Here is a 26,011-nt window from a genome sequence, read left to right as displayed (position 1 = left end):
GTGTCTGCAAGGGTGGCTATAACTAATCCATTCTTTGTACAAATAAGGTGATAGGAAGTAAATTGGGTGCTATTTCTTCAATGTATAAAATTATGTCTTGTTTGAGAAAATAGCAATTTCAGTTTTGATGTACCATTCAAAATTATTTTTCACTGAGAAGTAAAAGCTTGTGATAGAGTTGGAAGGATTTCCTTTTTAGAAACCTCTCAAAATTAAAACCAGTCACAAAATTTAACTTGAAGTAACAGATGGAGCTGGACTAGATGACCTTTAAAGGTCTCTTCCAACTCCAAGAATTCTATGATTCTATGATGCTATGTCTGACAACCACTCTCTCCACTACCTCGATCAATGAGCAGATATAGTTATGGCTGTATGTGCCATCAGTACATATGGAGAATGAGACACTCATGCAGAAATCTGTTTCCTACGTTTTGTTTATATATATAAACAATGTGTATACTCACATGAAAATAGAGAGTTCCAAATACATATGTATATATATATATATACACACACACAACAAATTAAATGCATATGCAATTATATGCATTTGTATGTATTACTAGAAGTCATTGATTTTTAAGCAGTTCAGGAAATCAGCTTGACTCTGGACCATTTGAATCTGCTTTGAATAATAAAAGAAATTGCTGATTTCCACTCATGTGCTTACATTGAGAGAACTCCAGTGCATCTTAAGGCATTCAAGTGACTCTGCAGTAGGAACTAGTTGCAAGTGTGTCAAACAAATGCCATGCTGCAAGGAGACTGGTTCTGCTTCAGGCACCTCTGGACCAAATTCAGTGCCAAGTCTGGAATTTCTTGATAGCTGCATTTTTTTTGTAGAAACTATCTTGTCATGTGAATAATCAGTTTCCTTAGTGACATTTATTTTATTAGTAGGAACTCAGCAGAAGAAAGCCCCCTTTCTTTAACTACTTTTTCAAATAGTTTCAAATTAGTTCATGACTCTGTACAGACTTACTTCATCTGCAGATGACAAAAGCTTTCTTGATCGCATGAATGTAATTTTCTGTTAATGAGAACTCTTGAGATTTCTAGCATGAGCAGCAAATTTGCAGAAATGGTTTCTTTTTTTTAAGTATTCATTTTATGAAACACGACTAAATTAGGTCAGACCTGAAAGTTTTAGACTCATATCTCTAAAAAAGAACATAACTGTTGTCATTCACTAGTACTAATGTATTTTAATAACGTTCAGCTTAAATCTCTAAGCATTCCTCTTTGCCTCTATTTAAAACTACTATAGTATAAATGAAATACTGGTCCCATGTTTCATAGGAAGCTAAAAGTGAGTTTAAACCAGGCTGGTTGTGCTTCAAATATAAGTTTTATTGCATATTTTGCAGTGCTATTAATAAGATTATTTAAAAATCAATAATGAGATTTGTATTCCTACTTAACATTATTGAGGTTTGTTTTTTTTAATGCAAAGAGCATACCGTACTAGATAAAATATGTTTTTTATTTTCATTATTAAAAATGCCCTTTTTCTGTATTTGTGTAACCAGTGCCCCAAAATGAGAAGGAAAAAAGGATGCTTTCCCATCACATTTTATTGTTTATTTAGAGATCTGAAGAATTGATGAGTTGTAGCTACTGATAATTTCCCTCTCATTGCAAACACCATTCAAAAATTTTCAACAAACTTATTTTTCCGTAAAAAGAACAAATAAAGTCTCTCATTATTTGCCCATTACACTATGAAGATTTCAATGCAAATGAACTGTACATAGCAGCTTTGTGATCATAATTAGTGTTCATTCTCAACACAAAAATTATGTTTAAAAAAGTTCAACCCTCATTTGTAATGTGATCAGTTTTAGATTGATTTTTCCTCTGCTGATAATATTTAAAATAGGATTTACAAGATTTCAGTGACCAACTGGCATTCTGTCATCCACAGGGATCATTCCTCTGTCTTCCAGTGAAAAAAAAAAGCAATCTTAATTAGTGTCTTTATGAGATAATTGTAGAATGGCTCTTAGGATGACTGATGAGAATTTTGTTTAAAAAAGGTACCATCAGAACACTCTGCTGGAGTTTGAGTTACTGAATTTCTCCATGAAAAGTGGAAGAACTAGAAAATCGAGGGTGTTGTTGGTTTTGTTTTGTTGGGTTTTTTTTTGCTTGAAAGTTATAGGAAACAATAGGTTTAAGAAACAGAGAAATGTTCTCCTTATGTAATTTATGTTTTATATAACTTTGCATTTTAAATTAATTTAAGCTTATTTCAGGAGGCAGATTTGGTGATGGAGGAGGGCACATGAAAGAGAAACAAAGCAACAGACAAAAGTCTGTTATGACAAACTGTTACACTTACAAAGAAGAAATGCTGAGTTCCTGTGTACAGGATGTCCCTTTCAAAAAAATGCTTCATTCACATTGATCTTGTTGTGCTGCAGTACTAGGTTTTAGGGTAGACCCTGCACTAGACACCAGCAGCATCAGTCCTAATTCTTCAAGGTTACTGATCTACAGTATCCTACTTAGGAGCATTTGGAGAATATCTCTGTATTTTTTATAATCTAAAATCCTCTGTATTAACTCTGTTTCTCAGAGTGAAAACTACAGCATCAGACAAGGCTAGTGTGTAGTACTGGATTTTGTAAAATCCATCTGCAAAGCTGAACATTTAGAAACGGAGATCCAGGTCACACTTCTGTAGTTCTGTCCTTGTACCCATAAAACAAATAACTGTCTAGCAGGGGTTGATGTAAAATAGGAAACCTCCTTCTACAGCTTTCAACTCATTCAACATTTCATCAGTTCATTCCGTCTCTTGAATTTTCAGTGTAAAGATCTGCCTTTTGGATTGGACACTACATGATTGGGTAAATACTACACAGAGGAATTACAGAGATTCGTGAGATTTTTCAGTAGTTATGGTATGGGAACAAAAGTTCTTAAAAATGTATTGGAATGAGAGAAGAAGTACAAAAGAAAATAGTTATACAAATGAATGAAGAATGGATGAACTTCTAGAATAGCTGACCTGCTGAATAAGCTCTTTTTAAAAAACATCTTGTCTTCCAAGAAGAGGATCAGATTATAATGTAAAACTTGTTTTAAAAAAACAAAAAACAAAACAACAGCAACAACAAAAACCCTACTGAAATAATGCACATAAAGAGATGCTTGAGAAATTTTAGCATAGAGTATATTGTCAACAGTTAGCTCAGTTTAAGATGCTAACATAAGTTATTAATGAATTTCTGAGACGTGAATATATTTCCTTGAAACATGAGAAATGCAAATAGAGAAGACAAAAGCAGCAGCAGCAGTCTTCTAAAGCATAAAGCTGAACAGGTCAGCTACTACAGGACAGTGCTTGTCCGTACATTTGCACCAGCTGGGAGTATTGTTCAGATGCGTTATGATTCACACACCGAACACACTCAAGAACTGTGTATGTCAGAGACTGTTATTGCTTTAATAGTTTTCTACTAAGAAGCTGGGGAAAAGATGGCATAGGTAATCAAGCAGCTGTGTTATCCAAGGGATGTCAACATAACAAATGGATGATTTTTCTGTGCTGAATTAGAACACTGTTATTTCCACAAAGTTTGCTACTGACATAAAGTAAGTGCTGACAAATCCTTGGATCTTTTGAGGTGTGATTTACAAGAAACTGGCTGGGAAATCCTTCACACGTTTGTTCTCCCATCTCCTGTGTAATCGTATTTCTACTCATTCTTCCTATCTCATTACCTACAGTTTGTGGACTTTTATGTCAGTAGCAAGAAAATTTGTGTTTTTGGTTCCTTCTATTTGTTTAAAGCTTTTTTGTTGTCATTTTCATCCACAAGGTCTTGGCATTATGTTCAGGTTAATAGCATTAAAAAGGTATCCCTCATTTTAATAGTTTTGGCTGAATGATGAGTATATGACAGTAGACCATAAAAGGTCTGATGCAGTCCATGTGATATTAGATAATTAATAAAGTTTTGTGTTTGTTAGTCTCAATTAGCAGAATTAAAAGATATCAATTACATATATCTTAACTTTAAGAAACTTCTAAGAATTGAAAAAAATTAGTCAAAAAAACTGTAAAACCAGGTACAAGCATGATTAATACAAGATTCTGTTTGTGAATGGATAAATAATATTCACTGAAATGAGTGATCTCATTCATAGATATTCTGTTAAAATTAAGTAAATATAAATGGGTCTTTGGGGTAATGTTACCAATATGACTATGGTTTATAGTGTTGTCTATGTGAAAACATGGATTTGTGAGAAAAAGAAAAAAGTGAGTCAAAGTGAGCTATACAAAAGGCAATCAAAACCCTTCCGAGAGCAACTGAAATGGAATTTGTCCATTCTTACATGTCAGCAAGAAGGAAGACTTTTGTTTAACTTCTTGTTTATTTTTCAAAATCTCAGATTTACCTGAAAATACAGTTTTCAATGGCAGCTGAATGTGATTGTGAGAGTAATACTAACTTACCTCAACACACCAGCAGTTCAGAGTTTCTTATGAGGAGCTCAGAGGCCTGGGAGTTGGTTGATAGCTGAAGTACTGCCTGTTAAAATGTCAGAAAGAAGTCACATTATGTAAATCACAGAGGAATGAAACTTCTGTGTGCTGGATAACTTCACAGTCATTTTGCATACATAAACAGGCTTTTCTACTCCTTCATTCATGTATAAGAGGATTATAAATGGACAGTTTTTACTGTTTGCTTTTCAAGGGCTTAGTTTGGGTTTTTTTTCAGAGGAGTCTATATGCAATAGATGATGAATGCTGTTAAGATACATTGCCAAGGAGAAAAACATTATTTTTTTATTTGATAGAATATTTTGGTGGGCTTTTTTTCCTCTTTTATTGCTGTTCTTTGTCTTTATTTTGATGCTAATAATAATTTAATCTTGGTATTTCTTCATTATCCTACATACAGCAACTGTGAAAATCCCAGATCACTCCTGGATTTGAGAAAGAGAGCAGGACACCCAAGACCTTATATTCATGATCTTTTAAAATCAAAGCCTGAGCAGGTTTTAGAGTGAAATGGGAAGTGGCACCTTCTCTGAATTGCATGAAAGCTAAGGGGGCTGAGTAAAGCCTCTTGTTTTGTTTAGTATGTGCTTTTTATGCCATATTTTTCTCTCTATAACAAGCATTTACATTTTGAGAAGCCAGAAGTTGTTTTCTATAAACGTATATTGGTGGGAAGGTGTGAACACCTTTGACATCATTCTGATACTATTTGAATGTCAGTGGTTTAAAGTTCAGTTCTACCATTTTGAATCCTTTAAGGAAAACTGAGTGAAAGAGAAGAAGCAGACAGAAGTTCGAAAGAGTTAAAAAAAGCAGCGAGAATAAGCAATAGAGAGCTTGCAAGTAAAGCATGCTCTTTCTACTCATTTAGGCCACTTCATATGCTGGTCTACCTCTCCTGTGAGTAGGACAGAGATGATTTTTCTCCAGAAACTAAAAAGTATTCTATTAAAAAGAATCTTTAAATAGTGTATTTTTGCATATATAGTGTACATTTATATGTGAATATATATGTAAATTATTTCTACATAATACATTTTATTGTTTTTCATAAATATATCTACATATATATATATAAACTCATATTCTTATTACAGTTTTAGTATTCTGTTTTTTTGTCTGGGACTGTTGCCCTATTTCAGGATCTATTTTTAAAGACAGTATCTAAATAACAAATAAGGGTTAGCAACTTGAAATGTTTACATATGTGTTGCTGGCAGCTTCAGGGGAATGAGGAGCCAGATAAAAGTTTGCACTTCATAAAGTTTCTTCTGAAAACAATGCACACATACGTCTAAAACAAATTACTGAAATTCACATGCTAATTACATACTATTTTATGTCATAATTATAATGTAATTCTGAACATTGTTATGTCATTATGTTCAGTACTATTTATTTAATGTAATCATTATTTTCATTGTGCTTCAGATAGTCTCACAGTAGCTATTTCTAATACTACAAAGATGTAAGAGAAAACAATTTCTGCAAGAATAGAAAATAATATCAATTTAAAAGAAGTACTATTGTCTGTGTTGTTTAATGTGGACTCGTATGATAGACAGGTCACTTTTGTACACACATTTACAAGTCAGCATGTAGATATGGGAGTGCCTACTGACTGTAATACTACCAGCTCCTGGTTATCAGAATTATTTCTTCAGGTAAACAAGGAGGGAAGTGAAAAAAAATCACACGCACTTCTGTGAATGTCCTCTGCTTGGCAGGAGGTTTTAGAATTCTGTTTACCATGGATTTTATAATCCCAGCTAATAATCAGCAAACCTAATTCTCAAATAGCTCTAAGTCAGGCTCAAAGGCCTTCCAAAGGGTAGAGCTCCCTCTAATTGTTGGACATACACCAACTCTGATTTTAGTTGCGCTGGAGTCTAGCTGGCTAACTGGAAATAAAATATATATATTACATATATGTATATATATATCATATCTCAAAGACTTTTAGACGTAGGATTCATAATGCTCAGTGGACTGGTAAACTGGTGTCAGGGCATGAGAGTGACTTTATACTTTCCATAATTCAAAGAGGAGTGGAGTTCTGCGCTTGACTGGAGAGACAAGGCTTCCCAAGCCAAAAAAAGATGTCTCAGTAAAAACAAATTTGAGAACTTTAACTATATGTCATTTAAACTGATTGAACATATATCTTCTTTTAGCTTGAGAAGTTATGACTTGTGGAGAGTAAACATGAACCTGCAATAACCCCAGGGTTATAGCTTATAGGAAGATTAAATCATGTTGAAATCAGCTGACTTATTACTTGAGTAGGTGACAGTAATGTTATTTTTTTCAGTGTTTCCTGTAAAGTATATGAGCTGAGCCACTGCTCTTCTAATTTTCTTAATTACTGTAGAGGCCGAGAATAGCATTTTAATTGCATCTCTCATTTACCTAATTTAGGTAATCAAATATTAAAACATTACTATGACTGATACTGCAACAATATGAAAGCACAGAGCAGCAAAGATTGTGTCATTAAAACCAAGGTTTGGTTTTCTGTATCCTTCTTTGTCTTGCACGAAGTGGCAAGAATACTAGTGTCAGCACAACATCTATTGGCACATATTTCACATTTTCTCCTACCATGTGGCCGGTGCTGCTACATTATGTAATACCAGAAGACAGGAGGCAAATCATGTGTAATTTCTTCATATATAGATCCACCAGTATAAAATGAGTTAATTCTAGAAAAAGTTATTATAAAAACACCAAACAAACAGAAGTAGATGAATTAGCTCAATAGAGAAGCCTCAAGCTGATATACAGCAGCCTCCGGCGGAAGGAAACTTAATTCTAATTTGCTTTGCTTCTTGTTGAAGGCTTCTGGAGCTATCCACTGGTTACATCTACTGTTATGTCTTAAAACAGTTACAGATTTCAAAATGCATCTTTGTATAATATCCAACATTCTTAAGAATTTCTAAACCTTGTTGAATTTGGTATTTTGGGAAATTGAGCCCTGTAATTATGTTTTCATGTGAGAATGAATTTTGTAATGCAAATACCCTGTCTGCCTTACCCATCATTACATATAATCCAAACTCTCTCTTCAGAGACCTTCTTGTGGATGCTTTTGAGTACTCCTTTACACTGTTATCAACTATTTTTTGTGTTACTTATTTATTTGAAAACAGAGCCAACAAATGAAAATTTCCTATCCATGTAGACCATCATCAGGATTCTGAAAATAGGATAGAATAGTTCAGTTGGAAGAGACCAGCAAAGATCATAAATGAGCAGCAGTTTCTTTCTTTTTCATTACACTGATTCATAAAGTTGTTGAAGCTGACAGCAGAAACTCAAAATTGACTGGCAGGTTGGTTAGAGGAAGAGGAACCTTATGATACACATAGCATTGATTTTGTCAAACATTGTTTAAAAAGCAGAGTGATTCATGTAACACTGAATGTGATAAAAATTTACTCAGTGAAAAGAATAGTTTAAAGTGTCTGTAAAAACTGATAGGGTCCAATAGCTCTTAAGGCTTTTTTTCTGCTTCTTAATGGAGATAGCATGGGCTGACTGGAAATAATTCAGCACCATACATGACCAGCTCGGTAAATCTGGGAAATTATTTATTCTGCAGCAAGAACGCTACATGGTAAGCTCTGTGGAGAATTTAGTTGATTGGAAGATCAAGACTGGTTTCAACATAGCCAGTGAAAAAAAAACATAGTAGTTGTTGCCCAGATGTCTTGACTTAAAGCTTTGGCAAAACTATTACTGGCATCAGGGTGTCATGATTTCACACAGTAACAGGGTAACAGAATGTTAGTAAATATACTGGAGTGATTTAGAACAGAAAAAGTCAGTGATGCCTCATACTGAAAGCCTTACATGGGAACATTAGTGTGAGTTCTTACTGGCCCATCTAAAGTCTGAAATATTCACCTGTCTTGTTCATCTCAGGATCGATATGGGACGCAGAATCAACTAATTTTTTGGCATTTTGCCGATCCTCAATTAGTAGGTAATGTACAGAAAGTTCTAAACAATAAGTACTAGATTTTGAGACTGAGTTGTAGGGACTGAGGGTTTTTCCACAAAAATAATTCAGAAAACAATACAAGGCAAAAATGGGATCTCTCCGAATTTGTTTTTGACATAACAGAAAGAGATTACTCATTTAAATCATATTTTCTAAAAGTAATCCACCATAAACTGGTACTTAGAACAGTAGCATGCCAGTTAAATATAATTGATTACTGTAATCCTTTATATTAACCTGGTGATTAGGCATTTTGTAATGAACATAACATTGAAAAGCAGTGAGAATGCCAAGAAAAGGATCTTTTCCATTAAATAAGGACTCATGCTCATAATCCATAAAGGTTTCCTTTGGTTAAGTGGTAATTTTCTGATAATATATACGTTTTAGACCATTTATATGACACAGTGTCTTGAAACATTTTAATTTTTTGCTTAATTACACCTTATTTCGTTTAGCACAGGGATGCTTGGTCTGTGGAATGAAAAAAAAGCGAATGTCACTGCAGAAAACCTGCAGTCTCAATATACAGTTGCAGCAATAAGGCTGGCAGCTTTGCAACTATTCTACTTCCAACGTCTTTCATCAAAAAGAAACAGACTGCAACGTATTTCTTGTGCAGAATCACTCTATGATGCGAGCTGAAAAACCAACACTAAGACTACAGAACTGTTAAGCTCTATCTTTATAAATCTATGCCTTCCTTTGCTTCTTTTTACTAGTCATTTCTGTCCCTTTAACTTTTAGGAGAAATTATCCAAAGTCTTCAATTTCTGCTACCCTGAGTTTTAACTGTTACTTTAACTACAGAGCAGCACCAAATCTAAACTTAAATTTTGATGCTTTTTTAAAAAAAATCCAAGTTCAATGGATTTTCATGTGTAGAAACATTTTGCACTGAGCATGGTACCAGTTTAGCCCCCAGATTCATTGCAGGATCAATGCTTGTAAACTGTGTGTCAGACTTGGCATGCCACTGTTCTAAGTAGCAGTTTATGGTGGATCACTTTTAGAAAATATGATTTAAATAAGTAATCTCTTTCTGTTACGTCATCCACAGTTGCACGCTGCCTGAATGTGCATTACCAGTGAAATTTGACAAGGTGGCTGTCTGATGGCAGAAGAGGCTATTCAGATGCAAACAAACTGTTCCGAATTTAGTTGAAGTTCACTGAACTCCATGTAGTGGCTGCAAACCAGGGCCTTGCATTACTCTTAGAAAGATGCTGGTTTCAGTAATGCCCTTGCTAGCTGGCATCTCAAATGTTTCACTGCTGTCTGCCTACTCACAAAACCCTTACACACTTGAGTATTCTTCTGAAGAAAGATGGGAATACTAAATACTATTAAGCTTGAGAGATTCAAATGAAAACAGCCAGGTTCTAATTCTTGTGTTAGTTGATATTTAGATATTAACACAAAGTCTGCCATTTTTCACAGATCCATTTCAGGGTGCTGACGCTACAGTACACTGATATTCTGCACATAAAAAATACACATTTCAAGCCTTCTCAAGGTTAGGCAGAGAGCTAAATCCTAAATGTGGAACTTGATTTTCTAAATCCTTCTTAATGGCCCCAATCAGTGGATTAATTGATATGAAACTTGTCAGGCTTTTTGAGAGAGTAAAGTGGCTGTCTGATGCCAGTTGTATGGGAAGTTCTGCACTCTGAACCTCGAGTGAAAATAGGTACTTTTCTTCAACTCAGAATTAGGTATCAGCATGTCTAGGAAAGGTTGAACTTAGGCGCCCATTTCCATCCTGTGAACCTAAGTTGCTACCTATAGGCTAAGTACTGTAGCAGTCATTTTGAAGTATCTTGCAGTGCCCTGATAATACCACAGTAGAAACTTCATAATCAATTTCAGGACTGTGATTTCTGCTAGGGGACAAATGAATATAAGCTCTCTGCAAATTTGTCTATGTTTTAGTAATACCAGAAAAACTCTTCTGTGTTTCACTGCTTTGTATTTTTCATAGGTTATTTTGTTTGACAAATTTTTCTTTTGTCTCCTCATCACCTTCTAAGTTCCATTATATGAAATTGCAAAGCAGAAAACTAGAAATATTTCTTGTAGACATTTAGCAAGGCTGAGCAAATACTTCACAAAAGTGAATAATTTACTTAATATCATTTAATCTTTTTGCTCACTAATGTCTAGGAATATATTATTTTTCTCAAAGTACATTTTTATTCATTTTTTTTTCTGTTTAAACAGCATAGTATAATATGTAACTAAGTTTTGTTTACATTGATTTATCTGCTTGACATTATTCAGCTTGACTATGCAAAGCTAAATTAAAAAGGTGTTTGGAGGAGCAAACTGGAAACAAATCAGTGGGTAGAGTTAGGAAAATGTTTTGCGACTTTATATCAGGAAAATAACGTCTGGCCAGTAGAAGTAAAATTTCAAGAAATTGTAAGAAATGTTCATTTTAGTGAACATATACTTAAGCATAGAGTAGATAGTCTGCAGATATTTGACCTGGCAGGGCAAAAAATAGTACATGTGAAGAGAGCTATCCTAATCCTACAGAGGTTGCACGGTGATGTGTAATTCAAGCAAATGCAGAGACAATAAATGTCCTTGAACAACCTACAAGACGTATTGCTTGAGAGAGCAGGTAACGCTGATGATCCAGCTCAGGGGCAGGACAGTTTATCTGGGAATGCAGAGGAAAGGTAAAAAGTACTCTTATGAGACTGGTAGGCAATCAAAGGAGCTTGCAATAAGAAGTGTCTGTTAGCACAACCATACAGCAAGGATAGGTGAATAGATGGTGAATATCAGCTGGATCACAGAGTACAAATTTTCCTGGAGAGGGAAACTTGGAAGATAGAGAGATTGTGACTGCAGCTTGTCTCTGAACCACGACAGAAGTTATGTTTAGAACTACAAACTAATCTGATATTTTGCCTTTGAATATTACCTAGGTGACAAAGGTGATGCTTTAATGCAGCATAAAGATGCATCCTCATTTCAAAATTTCTCTTGACATTGACTGTTTCTAAATCTAGGGATGTTTTTTCTAGTATAAACAAACAGACTGCCTCTGCCTACTGCCAGTATTATAGACAACTATAGCTGAGAGGCAAAAGACAGTAGGGCTTTAACTCCTATGGGCTTTATTATTTGTTAAACATGACAGGAATGTGAACAATTTTTATCTAAATGCATAATAAATACATACTGACTGCAACATTAGGGGAATTTAGAGTCTTGGGAGCTAGAGAAAAAATATGGAGCTTGTAATGACAACATAATGAATGTAAGTCATACCATTCTGAAAATCATTATATATAGATGGGACATTATATATAGATGGGAGTTGGTACAGGTAAGAATACCTATGGATTTTCACCTTTCCTTGAAATATATAAGTGGTGCATAGATGTTAAATTCATTATGGTCTCTAGTGAAACAGAGCTGCTCATTTTTAAACTGATTAGCTTAGGTTCTTATTGAAGAAGTACTTCATAGGAGTAAGTATATCAAGATTAGATACTAAGCAGATTACCTGTCTGCAGCAACAAGCGTTTATAAGTAGCCATTTTCTTTTTCTGTACACAAAATACCATTTTATTAGAAAATTTTAAAATGAAATTAATTTTGTTATTCCATAATAGGAACATGGCTTTAAGTCTTTGCAGTAAAACGTGCTGCAGACACACACAATCAAAGAACCGTTACATTGAAGAACAAATGAACAGCAGCATGCAGGCTGTTCTTCAGTATATGTAAAATGATAAAGCCAATGGTACAATCTGTAGGATCGTCTACTAAAACATTTATTGTAAACTGTAAGAGTTAAGAAAATATAACCATCTGTTGGGCTGCTATTTTGAATTACCAGAATTTGTATAAGCTTGGACCTTCTCTGGGAGTTTAGAAGTTAGGGAGTGGAATCATATTAATCCTAGACATAAGACATGAACATTAGATCATTCAGAGAAAACTGCTTTGCTGTGGGCTATTTTGTGCCTATTTTGTGAATTAATAGAGAAAAATAGTCAGCAGAGGTACCAGGTATCATCACAAAGACTGAAAGTCACTGCAAAATTAAAGCATAAAGACAACAATCTATTTTAAATCTTTTCTGGCTACCAAGTGTAAATCAAATTGAATGGACTTACGCTGAGAAGAGACTCAGCATGCTTCTTGTGTTAGCATGTTACATGCTGTTAAATTTGCTGACTTCATGAAAAACAAGTTCTCTTCTGTACTAAAACTCAGCTTTAAATCTCAAAGGATTAATGTACACATCTAATAGACGTTATCACCAACAGAACAGACTTGTCATGGCTAATAATATCTATAGTTCCCTAGCTCTATTACCTTTATTATCTGCATTTACTGAATTACAACAAAACCTCCCCCTCCCCAGCTTTACAAATCTGAGTTTCTGGGAGTGATTTTTTTAAACAAACAATTAAAAATCTCAAAATAAGATAGCCTATTGGCAGTTCTAGATGAATAATCTAGCTGTGGATGTTCCTGTTCATTGCAAGGCAGTTAGATTAGATGACCTCTAAAAGTCCCTTCCAATTTTAGGGATTCTGTGATACGATTTGTTTATTTATTTATTTTTAATTGCAGTATGTTTGTTTTATTGAAGCCATGTATGACAAATAAATACAGGTTTTAGCTTATCATTGGTGTACTGTATGGACAAAATTTAAAGCTCATAGATAAAGTGTTAATACAAAACTTAGGATTAACTTCTATGACTTGAAAAATGATATACATTAGTAAAGTTATTACTTTACTTATGCTATTATCTCGTGGAGTATCCAGAAGCCAACCAGATGTCTTGAATTAATTTGAGTAGACAGGAGTCATAAAGCTGTGTTGACCTTAGAGTAGCTACTGTACCTGAAGATCTTATCCCTTTGCTTTTATGGATAATTTATCTTTGGCTGAAGTCTGTTCAATAAGCAATTTAAAATTAAAATCTGTAATAAGAGTTTAGTAAAGATGTGTCATTCTGCTGTGATTAGGAATATGTAGTTGTTTGATTATATTTTCCACATAATGGCCTGCATGTGTGAAGAGTCTGAAATTACCCTAGAGCGTTGTCAAAATAGCGTATGCAATGCATTTTTTTAATACAGATTTATTAATGCTTTGGGTTGTGTTTGTTTTTAAACAGATCTTCTTTCATGGTATTTACCTCAGAAGTCTTAACTGTGACTTAATGCAATACTTATTATGAAGCAATGGAATAATTTTTAAAATTAGAGGTGTTCATCTTTTCATGCACATCAAACTCAGGTTTCTAGGTACTTCTAATAGAATACCATACAGGATTTACTTATTCTGGTTTATATCATATTGTCCAAATGCTACTGTTAGCAATCAGATCCAATGATACTTGCATTTATTTAATGGTCAAACATGTCCAGGTTTTAAATTAGCCTGTGTTTTCCAGGAAAAGCTTCATCTTTACTATGGGGGAATCCATGCAGGTGACAACTAATGTGTTTAGAATCAAACATTTTGGCTTGTTTGTAACACGCAGCTTGGGTTGGAGAAGGAGGTTCAGGAGGATGCATTCAGCTAGGTTGCACCTTTACATATTCTGCCTTATCAAGATTTGAATCAACTGAATCATTTTTAGTCTGTAATGTAATTTCCTGGGAGAATATAACTAGAAGACAAAACTCCATGAACCTGAACAACATAAAGGATTTACATAAAGAATATATTACTGGAAGCCAGGGGCCAGGTCACAGAGGAGGAAGGAAGCAAAGGTTGAGCTGTTTTATTCAAAAATAGTGATCAAGGACCATAAGTAATCATTAATATTTTAAAAGATCGGTTGAACTGTTTCCTAAAGGAAGAGGTTTATTGAGAGCAAATGTCTCCAGAGATCCTTAATTACAACAACAGCTTTTTCTTACTTTAATACATGCAAGAAATAAAAAAGTAAATGAAAACCTGAGTTTCCCTTTGTATGCTTCATTTTGTGAAAAGTGATTTTAAAATATTCTACCCAACAACAGGAATTGCAACTTCTTCCTGTACACATAATTTCTTTGATCCCAAAGTGCCAGAACCTCCATATTTTTGCTTTATCATCCCCTTATTGTATTGCTCAAGTTCAGCATAGTAGTGCACACTAGTTCATATTTAGGAATATAGTGCAAACTTCAGTACAAGTTGAGAGCACTTCGGTCTCAAAAGAAATCATGAAGTTTCACTTGACTGTGCCTTTTCACTTGGCCTAAATCCCTTGATCTACTCCTTATTTGCGGTGCCACAAAGAAACACAGAAGTTGTCTTAACAGAAGGGCTGAGAACACACTATCTGGGGCACCTGCTTCCTTTGTTAGCCCCAAAGACTTCAGAGCAAAGCTCAGTATTTCTATTGCTGTTATGCAGGAACAGCAATATATAAAAAAAACTTTTGTATTGTTGCCAGTATACACAGTGTAAGTGTTCACATACAGGATATATAAAAGCTTGAGCAAGGAAACAAACCTATGAAGTTTCAATGATGACTTCTGCCAATGTTTGTTTTTGTGTGTGTTTGTGTGCGCGTGTTCATATATTCATTTCTACTCAGGTTTCTTTATTTGCTTTTTATTTATGGTTGAGTGCTTGGCATAAGCCTTGCCAGAATATTCAGATCTGTGAGGGAGCAACACTGAGCCTCTATCAGAAATTCTGCCTGTTCAATGCCATAGACAGGTCATGAGCAAGTCTGATAGCTGCCTAAGCAGTGTGGGAACCAATTAATGATTGCCTTGTCTGGTTTCTGGCCATTCTTGCACAGCCCTGGGCTGTGTCATCCAGTAAGCAGTTTTCCAGCCCAGGAAACTGAAGTTTGCTGGGAAGAAGCACAAATGACAGCTATCTGTCCTTGGCCTGTGCAATAACAGCCCTTGGTCAAAACACAGTCAAAGATAAAAGAAACCCAGAGGTTTGGCAGTGTTACTTGCACTAGTGCCTGACGTCTGTGTTGTTTGCAAAGCCACTTGGCTAAACCTGGGTTACCTTCTTGGGATCATTGCATTATATTTTATTCTTATTAATGAACCAAGATTATGGAGTGTGAAGGAGTGTGGAGATCTACTCTGCCAAAAAAATGAAAATGTGACGTCTGTTAATTAATATTAATTCAACTGCTAATTTACTGGCTGTTTCTTTTATATAATCTGCTCAAAGTCATAACTGATGATGCATAACACCCAATCCATTTTTTATGATTGATGACATCAGGACTCAATAATAGTAATAATTACCAACTAGTAGATTTGAACTCCTGTCTTTCTACTTTCATTTTTGAGAGTGTATTCAAATTCAAGGTTTTGGTGGGGAAAGACAAAACCTTCCCCTAGTACTATGAAGATAGATGCAGTCAGCAAAGTTCTGCACACACTTTTCTTTTAATCTTTATCAGTGTGGTGTTGGAATATATTTAATATAATGTAAACTCCAGTCTACTAAGAGAACTTGATTAATTCCATATCCAGTGAATGACTTCAGTGTTTTGGAACAGTGAAGCCTTTACAGTATAGAATTAAGTTGCTGGCCTAGCATACTACTATCTTCAGATTATTAGTACAAATTTCAGTCCGTTAGTACTGTGTAATGTAATGGAGCCTAGACTGCTACAAAATTCCTGGGACCCTGATAGAGAAAGCTGACAAAAAAAAGAGCCTGGTCATCACTGGCATGCATTTAACTTTATGTGCTCTCAAATTGAAGGTTTTTACTTAACCACTACTGTATTAGGCAAAATTTGCTCTAAAGAGAAGCAAGGTGAAGGTCAGTACGCCTACATTGCCTGTCATACATCAGGACAAAGGGCTTTATTTACCAAAGGTAGCAGGCATGGAGGTAATAGTTACCTGTGCCCTCCCATTAAGTCAGGTGGCAGGACCAAGTCCAGAGGTGCAAGGCTTGTTTTGGGAAGAGGCTCAAGCTCTCCCATCTATTTGTTTGCTACTCCTCAGCTGAGAGATTTTCACCACATTGCTGGGGTTCCTTCGAAGATCCAGGAAGAGTGCAGTCTTGCACAAGGGATCAGCAATGTCAACATAATGACAACTCAGCAGAGGATGGGAATTAAAGGAAGGTCCATGTTGTAGTATTTACAGTGTCCTGCATAATGATCTCTCTCATTTTAATCCTTTTTACTTTCTTGCCCACTTACTAGATAGCTATGATTGTGAGGAAGAAATTTTCAAAAGTGACATAAACCACAGTTTTGACCTGTGCCAAACACTGCAGTATGACATAACTTTGGCAGACAAGTTCTAAATCTAAAAATTACTAGAGTGCTAAAGCAATGAAATAAAAGATGAAAATGTTTGCAGCTGCTGCATGTCAGATTCAAAGTTTGTATTTGAAACATGACAGTAAAATATTAGAATATCAGTTGCATAAAACTGAGTTATCAAAACAATGCAGCTCAAAACATAACATGTCTAGATGTATATTTATTTTGGCCAAAGTAATTTTGAGGACTGAGAAATAGAATGTAAACTAGTTATATGACAATCCAAGGATCTATGATTTTTAGAAGCATGTTTTTCCTATATGCCTGCTGGCTGAGAATAAAATCAGAGATTATCGTGGTTGATTGGCTAGAATCAGAAGAGGGCTTAGCAATTACAATACCTAAAATACAAGAGCTGAGATATTTGTACATACACTTGTGCTTGTTTTGTTTTTGTTTCTTATACCCAGAGTACAACTAATACCAAATAAAATTAACTCCAAAGCCACACGTCAGTCTGGAAATGAAGTTGTTCATGGCTTTCATGAATACAAGGTCAGAATATCCTAAAAACATTCTCTATCACTACAGAAGAATTTGACAGAACCCAATAGTATGTAATTCACAACTTCACTGAATGCTTGTCAACTCTTGCTGATAATTAAAACTTATCCAATGCTATTACTTCTTACCAAATGAGCTGGAGTAAAAGAGTGAAACTGATAAAGCAGTTAGTTTGTTCTTACTGCCACAGATAACGTAGAACAGTTCAGACTTGATTCATGCCTATCCTGTAAACAAAGTTATTTTAAGTACTCATTCAGATTGGGAAAGAGACTCATTTCATATAGATACTCCACTTGCCATTCTGTTTTCTCAATTCTTTGACCAGGGATAGTTGTCTCAAATTGCACTGTGCAATCATCTATGTGATTACCTCAGAAGAAATTTTTCTCAGGCAAACATCCATAGTTGGGACCCACGAGTGAAAAGAAGATGGAAAAGAGGCAGCAGCAGCCTCGCATTGACCCCAGCACAGACAAGTTTGAATTAGGAGATGAATACTAACAGAAACATCATTCCAAATAACTCTTGAAGGGAAGGACCTAAGACCAGGTCTCCAGAGAAGAAACATTTGGGTCCTGCCTTGCTTCAGGAGACAGGGTGCAGGGCCAGCAGGAACTGGCAACCAAGGAGCAGCATGATGTCACATATAGCAAGGAGGTCTGTTGCATTGCTTCAGGCATATGACATTCCAAAAGAAGAAAAAATATCATGCAGATATTTAAGTATGAGCTGTCTAGAAGATGTCGCATCTATAGCATGCCTTGCTGTAAGAGGTCTCATAAGCTTCGTGTTGACTTGGGGTCCTCTCTTCTCCTTTATGACACTGCAGGACTCAGTAAAGGCCAAAGGTTCGATCGGAATATGTGAGGAATCCAGCAAGAGAATAATTTTCTTTAGATAAACCTGCCTTGGAGTTGGAAATCAGTTTTGATGACACATTTTTAAAGACAGCCATATCATCACAGTTAGGCAGATAAAGCCAGAATGCTCTCTGAAGAGGGCACAACTTCCTCACTAACCAGTTGTATGGAAAAGAGGAGATAAAAGGTACTTAACTGCGACTGTAATTGTTCTTTAAGATGTTGTATTTAGAGTGGATTCCAGAATCTGCTCCCCTGTTCATAAAGGTGTAAAAATTGTAAGGGAAACCTCAAGCATTATGGTTTTCCAGACTTTTATATCTTTACATGGAAATAGAAACTGGCATAGGATACTTATGCTCAGATGAAGAACCAAGGTTCTATATGGTAGAAATCATTTTGGTAGAAAGATCTTTAACCACTACTGCTTTTCTAGTTTAAATGGTGATAGAAAATGTGGAATGGGAAATAAAATATTGTCAAGAGGAAAATTGTATACCAGATGTCATCTACAATAGCTAAAGCATACCCAGCAGCTTATGCACCTGCAAACTTTGGTCTGTATTTGCTCACTTATTACTGAAAGAACCTGAGTATACAGAAAAACTGTGGATGGGTTTCAGGTTTTGTTTTCTGTCAGAAACATCTCGCATAGCAAAGACGTGATGCAGCACATAGGCTCTGAAGGGTGGTGCAAGGATAAATTTAATGATGTTTGCATGATAGTTTTATATTAAAATAAAGAAAAATAGAAGCGGAAAAAAAAAAGTATGCCATAAATAAGTCTGTATTTAGAGCTAAAACATTTATTTTCTTATAGTTGTTTATGAACACATAAGGTACACATTTCAGAAAAAAAAATGACAATGCTAAACTCTCTTAGGGAAATGACTAACATAATTGTACCTTGAATTCTTTAGATTTTTTAAAAGTTAACTTAAAGCGAAAGAACATTAAAACAACAATTATAATATTTCTGTGACCTTAAAAACAGTGTGTTACTATAAAGCAAATTTTATGTGAAATCTGAGTAAATTTGGGGCTAAAGCCATTCCAGGCAGACCTAAAATGAAAAGCGATAAGGATACTCTCTGGACCACCTGTACTCGCCTATTATGATGATCTCTCAGATATAGGACAGCTTACAAGTATAAGGTATATGAAAAAATGCTTCTTGAAACTCATTCATGCCTCTGATCATGATAAATGCTCTGCTTTCAGTTTGAATAAGAAGATTTTAGAGATAAGAAGAAAAAAAGAAAAGAAGGATGATGAGTTCACAGGGGAATATTTTAAATGAACAGGCGTTCCAATATTTTTCAAGACAAATGTTAAAGTTTCATTTAAATTCTTTCTCAATAAGCTTATGGCAATTTCATACATATATGAGATACTATGAATGGTAGCATTATGTGGAAGACATTTACAGATGGAACGCTGCAGCAAGGTATTGCACTACATTTTCAAATACAAATACAAGAACACTAACAGTATGCAGGAGGACTTACAAAGCAAAAAAAATGCTGCAACCATTTAGCTTTTCTATGAGGGCTGGATATGTAAACATCCTCTGTCTGAAGTCACAGTCATAGATTATTGGGGTTTAGTTCTAGCTTCATTGTCTGTCGGAGTTTTCTTTTCTCTTTTTGCTCCTTTTGCTAGACATCTCCAACCACTGGCAGCAGAAAAGAGATCAGTAAATCACCTTTACAGAAGCAAGGCAGAAATACCGGAGGAGGTAAAGTTAGGGATAAATGCTACTACTTCTCTGGTGGTTTTTTTTTTCAGAAATGTGGTTTTGTGCCACATAAAGACAACTTTGATACTATGCATGCTGCTGGAAATGACTGTAATCAGTGTGCATTGTATAAAGTTAGGGAATAGTTTTCTCCTTGATTGAGTAGGATGCAACAGAGGTAAAATTGTTTCTTTTTCAGTAGGATATTATTGACAAAGCTGAGGAAACAATTCTTAGCCAGTGAAAACTAATATTTTAGGTTTCAAAGACAAATGCTAAGACAAGGTATCCCAAACCTCTTCACATAGGAAGAGAGAATATTGCCTACTCTCAAAATATTTTCACTCTGTGAATTTCACTGAGAGCTCCTCTTAAATCATTATTAAAATGACCAGAATGTAATAATTTAGGAAAACAATAAGAACAATCATAGACATGCTATCAACATGTTGAAAACACGATGCACTGTTTTCTTCTAAGCAACTTATTTATAGACTAAATTATGTCAAAATGAAATACAGTTGTTTTTTTTTTTTATTTTAATATAGATATGTGCAGTAATGTATTGGCAAGGAAAGAACACCTTATAAACACTAACTGAAAAAGTGTACTCATTCTCTGTCGTACTGAAATAGCCCTCTACATTTCTATGATCTTCCAGTCATGTTGTTAAAGTAACACATAATGCTATATGCTTGTAATTTGAAAATTAAATCATACAAAATTCTTTCAATAATGGAAACTACATGAAACCACATTCTGAATACGAAGAATCATAGCAGTCTGAAGACTGTAAAAATTCACCTACACACTGAGTAGCCACATGGACTAATTAAGATGTGAATTATTATTTCCTTGCCATGTTCTTGTCACTGCCCTAACCTTTGACTTGTTTAGGTTCAGAATTATCCTGTTTTCCTTCTCCTCTACATGCTTTAGTTAGATTATGCAAATTAAACTGTGTATAGCTGGCAGGTATAGGTCTTCTTGTGTAAAAAGCTTATCAGTATGTAACAACTTAGAACATTCATATCAGTTTATACTCTGACTTCCTTTATTTGTCTCTTCCTGTTTTCACTGTGGTTGGTAAGCAATCAGGTGGTAAACTTTCTACTTCAGTACTCCCTGTGATTTCCATGCTATTAAGGCTTTTTTCCCCTGTGCTGCCCGTAACAAGAACACCCCAAAACAACAACAACCATTGATTTCCATTGGGTCAGGAAATCCATGAAAATGTCCTTTGAGGACTTGTAGGGCAAAACAGCTTATGAATCCAGCCATGTTCATGAAGAACATGACATCTTGAAAAAGGCCACCGTGGTTAATTCAGAGGCATTAATTCTGATTGATACAAACTGCACACACACCACATTTAAAATAGAAAAATCCTATTGATAAATAATGTGCTAATACTATGCTTAAGACATTAGTATGGGAAATCCTTTAGTCATTTCCTCTTAATTTCAATATGTAGATTTTGTTAATGCATTGCTTTTGTAAATAATGTTGACAGCAGGTGGTAAAATGTGTAGGATTAGTAATTAATTTTTACAAAACATGTATGAGCAAATCTGGGATGTTCTTTAACTGTAGAAGTTCTTGCATGGGTATGTTATGGATGAATAATGCATAAATAGTGGGGAAAAGTAACTTGTGGTAGGGTATGTTTATTTAATTTTGTTCTTAATAAATAATGTATGTGATTTTGAAAGTTTTTGTCCCATTGGAACCAGAATTTCTATGAAATCTTAATTTTTGTTATGCTGAAAAAGAATTCACTCTGTCTATGCAATGTCTGAATTATTTTTTAACTGAATATAGTAAGATGTCAAGATGCAGCTCTATTTTTAGTGACCCTGTTGCAGCTGGAGTAACTCCATCAAGTGAACAGTGTGATTCCAGCTTGACTGGTAGCAGAACCTGACATTTATGCTTCTGTAAATGTTAACATAATGGAGCATTTCAATAAATATGTTAATTTAAAGAATATCATTAAAAATAAAATATGAATAGAAGTTTTTCAGGCTTATGATATTGGGCTGCCTTACACTTTTAAACAGAAAATAATGCAAAGAATTAACTGAAATTCTAAAATGAACTAATATTTCACAAAGAAATTTGCTTGTTTCTGTTCCTACTAATTAGAATGATAACCAGAAGTATTCCTTAGGATCACATTCTGATATCCTTTTCCCAGGGGTAACATTGTGTTATCATTCCTTAAAATTCCTTATTTCTCCTGGTCCTTTCACCCCTCTAGTGATCTAGATAGTACACTTTTGTATTGATTGGCCATTGGCTTTTGGTTGCACAGAACTGAATTAGTCTGATACTGCTTTTCCAAGGTTATGCTGCTTTACCAGATTTAGTATTGTCTTTTCCTTCCACCAAAGGAAGTGCATCATACACTGTGCAATTCATAGATGAATTCTTATAGTGTAGGTAATTTAACATCAGTATTCCAGGAGAGCTAAGACAACACAGAATCTTTGCTGAGAAGTGCCTATAGTATATGTTCTGTAAGTCAACAGACATGAATGATACCACATATACTGGAACTCTCAAAGTTTCCATGCCAAGAGTCCATTCTGAGCTAAGCTCAAGTGGCTTGGAAAAGTTTTGTGCAGCTTTTTTGAAAGCACAGATGTACAAATCATAAAATGTTATGATTATTTGATTAATTTTCATCACTTTCATACACTCTGGAAAATCTAGACTCTTGCGAGGATTTTTTATTAGAAAATAAACAAGAAGAAGGAGGGATCAGGTAGTCTATTCTCACCCATGTTTTGTTGTCTTTTTCTTTAAATATGTGCACTTTAAAGACAGACTAGACCATATCAAAAGCAATGCACAGCTTGCTGCTCAAAAGGATGGCATGAGATCTCCAGAAACCAATTCATTTAAACATCCAGCAGCTCATTTCTCCATCCACTGGTTCAAGAATTTAAAGTCCATTTTTTTCTACCATGTAGTTTTGCTGAAACTGTATTATTTCAACCTAAGATGAACTTAGTGCTGTTTTCACTTGATCTTACATGGTATTCTCTGTTGGCCTGAGTAAGGGGTGCGGATTCCTCTTGTCCAAGTGGAAAAGAAATAGTTTTCAGAATTATGTTAGAAATTGTTTATTAATTGCTCTAATCCAAATAACTCTTTTATGCACATCAGATATTTCTTGAAGTCACCCTGAGTTAACTCATGAAAGGAGAGCTCTTATCCTGTATTTCAAAGACTCAGCAGGTTTTCTTTTTCCACCCCTTTGCTTCCAGACTGGGCCTGATTGATGCTACAACTCCATGACTTGCTTTAATGCAAGATGTGTATGGGATGATGCTGAAAAAGGTGACTGGACCTTTTCTTTCCAGATTTGCATGGCAGGGCTTACCTGAGCCAACTGAAAACTGATCTTTTTTGCTATATTAGTTTTCAGCCAGATCAGCCCCATGATCTGATTCATTGCCTGGCTCTACAAATACTTCCCTGATGTTGCAGATTTGGCTGTGGGTAGGAGCAACGGGAATCATCACCATCAGGCTGCACTCAAAGCAGATGAAAGTGACAATACAGCTACAGCTGAATCACAGCTTCTTGTCTCGACAAAGAAAAAGAAGGGAAGATGTGATATTATGATGTTAACTGACCATGAAAATGTGCCATAATTTCACCATGCATGTTGAAAATGCACAACTAACTGCGGTAGAACTATAATACTGTACTTGTCCTCTTTCTAATATGACAGCAACTGAATCCATTTGTGATATGTTGTTCCCTTTTGCTAAAAGATGTGAACTTCAATTAATGACTTTTATTAAATAAAGGAGGTAGAACAGTAATGGATCAGAATAACAAGTTTTACAAAGATTGAAATGTTTGCATTGAGTATGAAGAGTCAGAAAGCAATTCTAATACTGAAATATATACTCTAATAGGAGTAGAAAACTGAAACAGCTCAGCATTTCTATAAATAACTTCCAAATGAATTTGAGCATACAGATCAGATGAAAACAGTTTTACTCAAGCAAGACTCCTAACATATCCTCTAGGCATTACAACTACCCTGTTAACAGATACTCAGTATTTCAGGTCAGGATTTCTAGTAAACTGCAGGTAATAGAGTTCTTTCCTATAATCTGTCTTCCTATGAACTTTTCAAATGCACAGAAAAGCATCAAAAGGAGTCCAGAAATCAGAAGGAATGGTGGAAAAGATTAGCAAAATGAGAAAAAGAGTGCAGTCAGGCATGGGAAAGTAATTACTTGGGGAATAATAGTAAGGTAAATCCATAATGCATCTTGTTGTCATTTAATCTTTACTGTAAATTACATACGTTGAAGAGAGTGTATGTATATATATATAGTTATAGAGAGTAACATCACTACCAAAAGCTAAAAGAACATACAGAGCACATTAAAAATGCTTCTGTGGCAGCCATTGAGAAAAAAAAAAAAAGATAGGAACAACATTTGTCAATGTATTTTTTAACTTATGACTTACTTTTTGCAAGTATCTATGTTTTAAACCCACACGAGGACTGTTTCATCTATCTCAAAAAAGCCTTATAAATATTCAGAACATCTAAAAATACTTGAGTAAATTGTATTTTAAAAGTAAGTAGCATAAGTTTGACTATTTTGTGTATGTATACTGAGCGCTGAGTTGAAGAAAAAATGTACTTACAGCAATTCAAATATACTCTCCCAAGAAAATTAAATTAAATGTTGAATCAAAAAAAATACATATTAGGTCACATCTGAATAAAGCTACTACCTCAAACAGTGGGATACTTAGATACCAAGAAGTAACTTTATTAAATTGTATATATTTCTCAGCATTAATGCATTAACTAGCTTCTTTCACATTTCATTTAATGGAAGTGTTGAAATGTAATTATAAGTAATTGATTTCATATGTACAGCAGATATCCAATCAGATTTTCAAAGGTGTTGAGCTTTTGTGCATTCCTTTGGTACCCTTCAGCTTTTCTAAGGAAAGATTCTTGTGAACACAGCCTATGCAGCTTGATAGAGTAGTCCCACAGAGTGCTCTATCAAGTGCAGCTTGATAGAGTAGTCCCACAGCAGAGTCTACGTCTATTAACTCTTCAACTTCAGCTCAGCTTCCTTGAAAGCTTGAGTCCATCTATTATGATGCTGCAGCAGCAAGAATAAGGCAGAAAATGCAGTCTGAATCCCAACATTAGTGAAATGAAAATTTTCTCAATAAATAATGTATTAAAACCTAGAGAACTGGATGAAAGAGAAAACTTGAAGGCATGCTGTGCAGAGTTTAAAATACCTCATGCTTGTACTTGGAACACAATTGTTTTTGGTTTTTCCTATGATTTTGCAACAGGAGGCAGTAGAGGGTTGGGACCTCAAGATGTCCATAAATAAAAATTCTTTCTACTTTTTAAAGAAACGGTCAATTCTAATAAGTGGCTTATTCTATTTTCATATCAAAATAATTTCAAAGCCACTAGTCTCAGTACCATGCTATAGTGATTTCATTCAAAGTAAATTCAAATTATCACTGTATGGATGGAAAATATCTGGTCAGATACAGGTAAGTGTATCTCTGCTGGAATCATCACCATGGAGGAGCCGCTTTCCCCCTTACCTAAGCTAAACTCTTTTAAAAGTAATGTCAGCTTTTGAAGTGGTGGCTGACAATACAGCATCATGCTGCTCTGTCTTGGTGAAGCCAAGACTCAGCACTGTAAAAACGCATACATAGGCTGTTCCGTTACAGAGTTCACAATATCCTAAAATAAACACTTAAGAGTTCTCCCAACATGATAAAGTCTTCTGAAAATTATAAGTACAATGGTGAAACATAACCCTTCCACCATGTCAGTGCTAGAAAAAAATATCAAAAGTTTATGCAGCCCTTACACAACCTATAACTTGTCTCCAAATTACCCAAACACTAATTTAGTGAATGTAATTTAATGAATCATGATAAAGAGAGGTCCTGTTATTTACAGCATAAAATTGAAACAGGCATCATGAAAGGAAAACTGCCAAGAAATAACTTTATATAGATTTAGATGTAATTCAGAAGCCTTCATTTTTTGTAGATTTTATTGATT

At 34.9% G+C, this 26,011-nt stretch overlaps 1 long non-coding RNA gene across 1 annotated transcript in view; it reads right to left on the bottom strand.

Annotated features, from left to right (window-relative positions):
* Positions 1 to 2,983: 2,983 nt before the first annotated feature.
* The window catches only part of LOC116216817, a 112,373-nt gene continuing 89,345 nt past the window's right edge, over positions 2,984 to 26,011 (bottom strand). Inside the window, exon 5 of the long non-coding RNA XR_004160325.1 lies at positions 2,984 to 4,547. This is a non-coding gene — a long non-coding RNA (uncharacterized LOC116216817). The remainder of the gene's footprint in view (positions 4,548 to 26,011) is intronic.

Source organism: Meleagris gallopavo, chromosome 7 (assembly GCF_000146605.3).
Source record: "Meleagris gallopavo isolate NT-WF06-2002-E0010 breed Aviagen turkey brand Nicholas breeding stock chromosome 7, Turkey_5.1, whole genome shotgun sequence".
Taxonomy (NCBI): domain Eukaryota; kingdom Metazoa; phylum Chordata; class Aves; order Galliformes; family Phasianidae; genus Meleagris; species Meleagris gallopavo.
This window is presented reverse-complemented; position numbering and strand designations above follow the sequence as displayed.